The sequence below is a fragment of the Myotis brandtii genome, unplaced genomic scaffold, assembly GCF_000412655.1.
Source record: "Myotis brandtii unplaced genomic scaffold, ASM41265v1 scaffold496, whole genome shotgun sequence".
Taxonomy (NCBI): domain Eukaryota; kingdom Metazoa; phylum Chordata; class Mammalia; order Chiroptera; family Vespertilionidae; genus Myotis; species Myotis brandtii.
This window is the reverse complement of record NW_005368921.1, coordinates 531,349-539,750: the sequence shown is the minus strand read 5'-3', so window position 1 is coordinate 539,750 and position 8,402 is coordinate 531,349. Positions and strand designations below refer to the sequence as shown.

Sequence of the window (8,402 nt, the reverse complement as noted above, 5' to 3'; positions counted from 1 at the left end):
GGTGATCAATAATTATCTCTCATCATTGATATTTCTATCTCTCCCTTTCTCTCTGAAATCAATAAATATATTTTTAAAAAAATCAATGTTAATCACCTGATATAGGACGAAAATTTGCACATAAGCCGTGTTTTTCTAAATGTGGGTAATGAAGTGAATTTAGAAAGTTGTGACTAGTATAGAAAATAGCAGATATTGATGCTTAATAAGGGTAAATATGTCTCATGATACTTTTGTTTCAGAAGAAATATTTCTTACCTTGGTTTGCAGGAAAATACATTTGAAAGCCACCAATAACATCAATACTGAGGGGCTGAAGCATCACACACTCCCCTTTGGTCTGTGTGTTTGCGGTGGGTGGGCTGGGAGGATATTAGTTTAACTATTTCCCCAACAGACCCTTATTTGCTATGGTAAAGTAAATTCGCCCCTGGCTTTCTTTTTACTCCTGAAGCTATATTATGATTTATTTGGAAGTTCTTTCCTCATTGCAGATGATTCCCTTCTAATGTATAAATAGCAAGATTCTAGGGATCTAGAAGTGAGTTATTTTAGGACTGGCCATTTACCCTCATGGGCTCAGAGCCCATGTGTTAGTTTCTTATTGTCCACTAGGTGGTACTGTGAGGGGCCAATATTTGTAAGTTATTTTGTCCCTCAACTCCAACTTGTTTTGAGATTAGCAGACAGGTTTATCAACTAGAAAATCTTTTCAGGCTCCCAGGCATCCCAGGAGAGGGTACCTAGATCTCCCTCCCCTCTGCAACTATAACCTAGTCCAGTGGTCGGCAAACTCATTAGTCAACAGAGCCAAATATCAACAGTACTTCTTCAAAATAGACTCGCCCAGGCTGAAAACCGACTTCTGTGCATGGGCCACGAGGTTTCAATCGCACTGTACGTGCGCGCCCGCACGTGGTATTTTGTGGAAGAGCCACACTCAAGGGGCCAAAGAGCCGCATGTGGCTCGCGAGCCGCAGTTTGCCGACCACTGACCTAGTCTTACAAATTGAGGAAGTTAGAGAATCTGGGATTCAGAGGGTACAATTTTTGGTCAATATTGCTGTCTCTCAAAACAGATAAGGATTGCATTTTTTTCTCCCTTGGAGATCAAAGAAGATGTTAAACAGTAGAAGTGATGGAAGTTATACTCCAAAATGAGTAATTGACTGAATGCAGGTAATGTAATTGGCTGAGAGGAGGAGAGAGAGGAAATGTTAAAGGATCTTTTGGGAAAGCAACAAGTCATGGAATTTTATTAAATTCAGAAAACACTTTTTTTTTTTTGGTTAATCCTCACCGGAGGATATTTTTCCATTGATTTTTAGGGAGAGTGGGAGAGAGAGGGAAAGACAGAGAGAAAATCGATATGAGAGAGAGACATCGATTGGTTGCCTCCTGATTGCCTCCTGAACTTGCCCTGACCTGGGCCGAGGATCGAACCTGTGACCTTTCAAGCTCAAGCCAACACTCACCACTAAGCAAATTGGCTAGGGCAAGAACATATATATTCTTTAAAGATTGAAAAATATAAACAGAACTTCAGAAAACTATAGGACAATATCAGAAATCTAATATACATAAATGTAATTAGAGTCGCAGAAGGAGAGGAAAGAAAGAATGGGGCAGAAAAGACTTTGAAAAAATAATGACTGAAAAAACTTCCCATGTTTGGTGAAAGACATAAATTTTCAGATAAAAGAAGTTCAGCAAACCACATTTAAGCACATCACAGTCAAACTGTTGAAAACCAAAAATTAGAACCAATCTTGAAAACAGAAAAAAAGGACACATTATATACAGAGAAACAATGATTTGAATTACCATGGACTTCCCATCAGAAACTATAGAGATCAGAAGACAGTTTAAAGTACTCAAAGGAGAAAAAACTATCAACCTAGAATTATATATTTAGTTTTACATGGCATAAACATGGCTGCTGGAAGCCACCCCTCTGATCCTGTGGGAGAGGGACAGAAAAGGAGTAATCATTGTGAGATGGACAAATTCCTGAAAGAAGTGACCATCACAGTTAAATACATCTACCCTCTGAGCATACGTTTTCATAATCTACCTGAGGAATTTTGTCAGAAAAGTTTAAGAAGCACTGGCAGATTCAATTAGTGAAGCAATGAATGATGGGGCTGCTGGAAGCCACCCCTCTGATCCTGTGGGAGAGGGAAAGAAAAGGAGTAATCATTGTGAGATGGACAAATTACTGAAAGAAGTGACCATCACAGTTAAATACTCACATCTACCCTCTGAGCATACGTTTTCATAATCTACCTGAGGAATTTTGTCAGAAAAGTTTAAGAAGCACTGGCAGATTCAATTAGTGAAGCAATGAATGATGGATGAATACAACTTTTGCCAATACTTTACTAATACCGGGGGTCTTAATCCATTATCAAGAAGGGTTCAGAAATCTGGAGAAGGCGCTATGTGTAAATTAATAAAGAGTCCAGAGACGAAACATAATTTTGAAAGGCATTTTGGGGAGTCAGAGAAGACTTAGCTAAAGGAACTAGTTCTCCTTTGTCTCAGGATCCCTTGCTATTTATTAACACAAATTGTCCTAAGGCAAGGTAGATATACACATCAAAGGCCAGGGTTTAGTATACAGAATCCATTGTCAGATTGGAAGAATTGCCTACGGCTGTTCAGGTGTTTGTCCAGTAGGAGGCAATAACATGTAGATTGAAATGCCCTCAGCTGTCTGGCAGCAAGCAATCATTTTATGCATCCTTTTCAGGTTTGGGAAATGCTCTCAGCCATTTCCAGATGATTCAGCCCTGCTGACATGCTGGAATTGGCTTCCAGTACTGTACTCATTCACCCAGTCTGCTAGCCAAAAGTAGAACTCTTTGGCTTTGCTCTCAACACATGACCTTAGCCCAGTGATGGCGAACCTATGACACGCGTGTCAGAGGTGACACGCGAACTCATTTTTTTGGTTGATTTTTCTTTGTTAAATGGCATTTAAATATATAAAATAAATATCAAAAATATAAGTCTTTGTTTTACTATGGTTGCAAATATCAAAAAATTTCTATATGTGACACGGCACCAGAGTTAAGTTAGGGTTTTTCAAAATGCTGACACGCCGAGCTCAAAAGGTTCGCCATCACTGCCTTAGCCCAACCTGGGTTTGGTTTTCCATGCTCCTTCAGCTCCCCATCCTGATTGCCTTTTTCACTTGCTTTTTTTCAATTCCCTTTTTGCGACCGGCTACCACCATTAACACCCTTGCTGATCAGTTCTCTCTGATGTTATTGACCATCCTGGCTATGGCCATTCTGGTCAATGATCAGCCTTGCTTTGTGGCCAGTGATCAACTGGATTATTTTTCACCTGTTCCAGCTCTTGGTCTTCAAAGATCTCTTAACTCTTTCCTCCCACTGTGCTCTGATCCCATCAATATCTGGCACTTCCTTTTTGAAAGCAGGCGGACAGTTATCTCATTTTTTTTTTTTACAACAGAGTATCACTCCTATAATAAAGTGCGCACACCTGCATGTGCTCCTGCACACACACACACACACACACACACACACACACACACACTATAATGGGTCTTACAAAATGAGCAATAGGCAACCACACACATCCTTAAGATTAGCTTCTGGATAAAAAAAATCTAAGAATACAGTCTTAGGATCAGTGGTCTTCTCCCTTAGCTATCTTTTCCTCTTTCCCATTTTAGAAACTTTTTTCATGGCTGAGGGGTGGTGCTCATCGTGACAAAACTGCATGCAGCTCAAACTCAAACTGGATTGTGCCCCTCTGGCACTTTAAAATGTTTTAGCTCTTCCTCCCTTTGTGAGTATACACTTGTACACAGTGTCAGCTCTTCCCCCATTGTCAATTAACGAAACCAATAAAAAACAAAGCCACACTGGTAAACACCCACTATCCTTCTTAGGCAAGTTAGGGGCAAAACAGGAGATAGAGGCAAACCCACCTCCTATATAGCTCCCCATCAAGGGCAGCCTTCTCGCCCCAATAGCCCTCTCTTCATTGCTGGCCTGGCAGAGACAGAATTGAGTCTTTTCTAGGTCTCCCTCCCCTGTCTAGTTATTACCCTCTTCAAAGAGGGAAGTCAGTGGGAACTTCTTCCCCTGCCCACCACCTATCAAATGCTTTTGCCAACAAAAAAAGAGCCAAAGATGGACTTTCCAGGCCCAGGACAGTCCCCGAATATTAGGACAGATCTGTTTCCTGGGGTCATGGAGTGAGGACACAAGGCCAAAGTTCTCCCCACATTCCACTTCCCTTGGGAAAAGCAATAAAGATCAGTTTGGTTTTTATTAAGGAAAAAGCTGTCATTCCCAGAAGGAGCAAAAATTCCTTGTAACCACCATTTCCCTATCATTCCAGATGCTGAAAGAACACTTAAGCTCATTATTTCTTTACTAGTGACCCGGTGCATGAAATTCATGCACATTAAAAGGAAATTAATTAGAGGAAATATTTTAATATTGCTATTTGCCCTTTCTCTATAATAGAAGGTCAGGGATGAAAGAAAATTAGTAAAATGTATATGAAAATCTTCTTCCTGTCAGAGTCTGGGGCATGCCACGGGAACCAGAGTCAAGTCCCCACCCACCCTCGTGCACCTTGAAATCATGCAAGACCCAGCCCCAGCTGGCCCCACCCCCATCTAGCCCCACTGGGCTGGGGGCACAGCTTGAGGTTCCCCGTCAAACTCCGCCAGGCGGGGGTCACAGCCTCACGTCCCCTGCCCTGACCCAGCACCACGCAGCCTCAGGTCCCTGCTGATTGCTCATTAAAGCTTGTTATGGGAACTCAGCCTCCACTGTGGGCGAAGCCATCTTGTGTTATGGAATCCCTGCCTCCACTGTGGACATAGCCATCTTGACTGTTATGGTGTGATGGTTAATTTGCATATTCCTGCTTTATTATATAAGATTACCTTCCTTGTTTCTTTTTTTCTTTTTTTTTCTTTTTTTCTTTCTTTTCTTTTTTTTTTTTTTTAAGGGATACCAGCTTTTATTTTCCCCCTTTTCACAAAACGAAGTAGAAGCAGTAATACAGAATTAAAATCACAAAAGTAGTTGGTAGAACATGTATACACACAAAAAATCCAGATAAGAAGACAGGCTTATTTACAATGAGGAAACACATGTAAATTAAGGTAGCTTGTAGTATGAAACAAAAAACTCAAACATATGCTACATGGGTGCCACTGTTGACAGCAATATTGAAGGGGAGAAAACAACACTTATGTAGGGACAGATATACCACAAGATCCAGGTTTTACAGCATCAGTGCAATAAATTCACAGAACTATATTACAGCTAGTTAATCAGAGTTAAAGTAATATTATTAATGCATTAATAATAATGTATCAATAGTGGTTCATTAAGTGTAACAAATTTACCACACAAATGAAAGATGTTAATAATTGAGGAAACCGTGGGCTTTAGAAGAGAGAGTATATGAGAGTTCTCTATACTTTCTGTTCAATTTTTCTGTAAACTTAAACTGCGCTAAAAAATAAAGTCCATTAATTAAAGGGGAAAAAAACCAGAATCACGAATATGATATCATGTCCCTGTCAATCACTCTGTGAGCTGCCAGATCTCTTGGATAGAAGCATAAAATTTTCACAATGCAACACTACAGTAAGAAGAAGCCATAGATTTGAGTCTTTCTTTCACCAATTATATGAGTTTGACTATAGGACATTCATCAAAAATTACTCAGACTTCAGTTTTTAAAACTATGAGTTAACTTATTTAAACAATCAACCTTAGCCTTTTTCCTGATTCATGTTATTGTTCATTGCAATTATATTTAACTGATAAATATGTTTAACTTGGGAGCATAAGTAGCAAATTCATCATTTAACATAAATAGTAAATTCATCTTTTCAAAGTAATGCAGAAAAGTGCATTTGTTACTGGGGCTGGTTGTTTGAAGTGTGTGTATGAAAGAGAGAATTTTCAAATTTGCATATGAATGAAAAGTTAAGTTTTGATAATTTGAATTTTGACAGATTTTTAAGTATGATGAAGTGTGAATTTTCAAAACTGTAATTACTATAAATATAAAGAAATAAATGCATATTATTAGTTACAAGATAACTACATTGGTAGTGTGGACAGTAGTGTTTCTACTATTTAACATTAATTGAATGGTATTATTTGCTTTTAAAATCAGTCATGTGCCATCATAATAATAGTTGATATTTGAGATAAAAAAGGATAATATTACTCAACTAGAGGTTTGGTGCATGAAATTTGTGCACTTGGGTGGGGGTGGTCCCTCAGCCCGGCCTGCGCCCTCTCACAGTCTGGAAGCCCTTGGGGGATGTCCAACTGCCATGGAGGTGGGAGAGGCTCCCAGCACCACTGCTGCACTTGCCAGTCGTGAGCCTGGCTTCTGGCTGAGCAGTTATCCCTTTGTGGGAGTGCACTGACCACCAGGGGGCAGTGCATTGAATGTCTGCCCCTGGGTGGTCAGTGTGCATCATAGCAACCTGTTGCTCTGCCGTTTGGTCAATTTGCATATTAGTCTTTTATTATATAGGATTATGAGGCCTACATGCTTATAATTTGCATCAAGATCAATAGATATTATGCATATTACAAAAGGTAAGATATAAATGTCTTTTTTGTCCATTCCAGTGATTGTTTAGCACTATTTTTTTAACTTCTGGATTAATCCACCTGAAATACTTAAAAAGGTACAAAGTGCTTATAAACATATTTCCAGACACAAACTATATGCTATTTTCACCAAAAATGGGCCTTTCTAACCTTAAAGGATCAATATAAATCATTGTGTAGACTTCCTCATAAGTAAAGTGGAGGATACATCTTTAACTGAAACGTTGTAAGCATGTATTTCAATTACCATTGAGTCATTAGGTGCATATGGTATTCTTCCAGACTCAGTCATTACATGACTTGTTACTCAGGCTGTTGTTAAGCTTATGAAGAGAGATTGATGTAATAACTTGTCCGGGGTTTCTCTTAATTAAGATCGAATGTGCTTCATTCTCCTAATTGTGTTTGATATAAAATTAGTAAGATAACCATCTAGAGCAGTTGTAGTATTTATAATGAGCAGGTTTGGGGCCACTCGCTTTGTGGACCAGAATCCATTCAAGAGGTTCAGGTTCAGTGGGTTTCAGAGGGAGCCCAGAAGCCTCCTGTTTAAAAACTCCTTAGTGACTGTTTTGCATACTAAACTGTGAAAACTGATGCATAGGAGGTTTTTTTTTTTTTAAAATATATTTTATTGATTTTTTACAGAGAGGAAGGGAGAGGGATAGAGAGCCAGAAACATTGATGAGAGAGAAACATCGATCAGCCGCCTCCTGCACACTCCCCACTGAGGGGGTGCCCGCAACCAAGGTACATGCCCCGGACAGGAATCGAACCTGGGACCCCCGAGTCCGCAGGCCGACGCTCTATCTACTGAGCCAAACCAGTCAGAGCTCTTTTTCTTTTTTTAATAGCTACAACAAATATCAATTTATTTAATCACCAACTATGCCTCAACTCTGTGGTTTCTTTTTTTTTATGTTTGAATATTTTTATTTTATGCACTCATACGCTTGCATACATGTTATCTGCGACGAGTTTTTACTAGATTGCTGCAAATTTCATGGAATCTTTGCTGCTGCTCAGTGGTCAGAAACACCAAGGAAACCACACCCATGATGGCAGGCGGAAACCAGGCTCTTTCCCATCGGAGGACTTTGTCGGCCATCAGCGTCACCTCTCCCCATCCTTGCAGCTGCTCTTCCAGACTTGCAGTCTCTGCAGCCAGCAAGTTGGTGCTGCGATAATCTCCCTCCGCCATCATCTCCCAGGTGCCGCTTCAGCGAGCCCAAGGCAACCTCCCAACCAGCCTCGGTCCAAGAACCGCACGGCGACCCCGGCGCTCTTTTTCTTTTCTTTCTTTTTTTTTTTTTAAAATATATTTTATTGATTTTTTACAGAGAGGAAGGGAGAGGGATAGAGAGCCAGAAACATTGATGAGAGAGAAACATCGATCAGCCGCCTCCTGCACACTCCCCACTGAGGGGGTGCCCGCAACCAAGGTACATGCCCCGGACAGGAATCGAACCTGGGACCCCCGAGTCCGCAGGCCGACGCTCTATCTACTGAGCCAAACCAGTCAGAGCTCTTTTTCTTTTTTTAATAGCTACAACAAATATCAATTTATTTAATCACCAACTATGCCTCAACTCTGTGGTTTCTTTTTTTTTATGTTTGATTATTTTTATTTTATGCACTCATACGCTTGCATACATGTTATTTCCTGCCTTGACTTCTCCTTTTTTCTTTTTTTAAAAAATTAAATCTTTATTGTTCAGATTATTATAGTTGTTCCTCTTTTTCCCCCCATAGCTCCCCTCCACCCGTTTC

The 8,402-nt window shown here is 40.1% G+C and overlaps 1 pseudogene; it reads right to left on the bottom strand.

The window, feature by feature from the left end:
- Nucleotides 1-7,596: 7,596 nt before the first annotated feature.
- LOC106727889 lies at nucleotides 7,597-7,909 on the bottom strand (annotated as a pseudogene).
- Nucleotides 7,910-8,402: the final 493 nt, after the last annotated feature.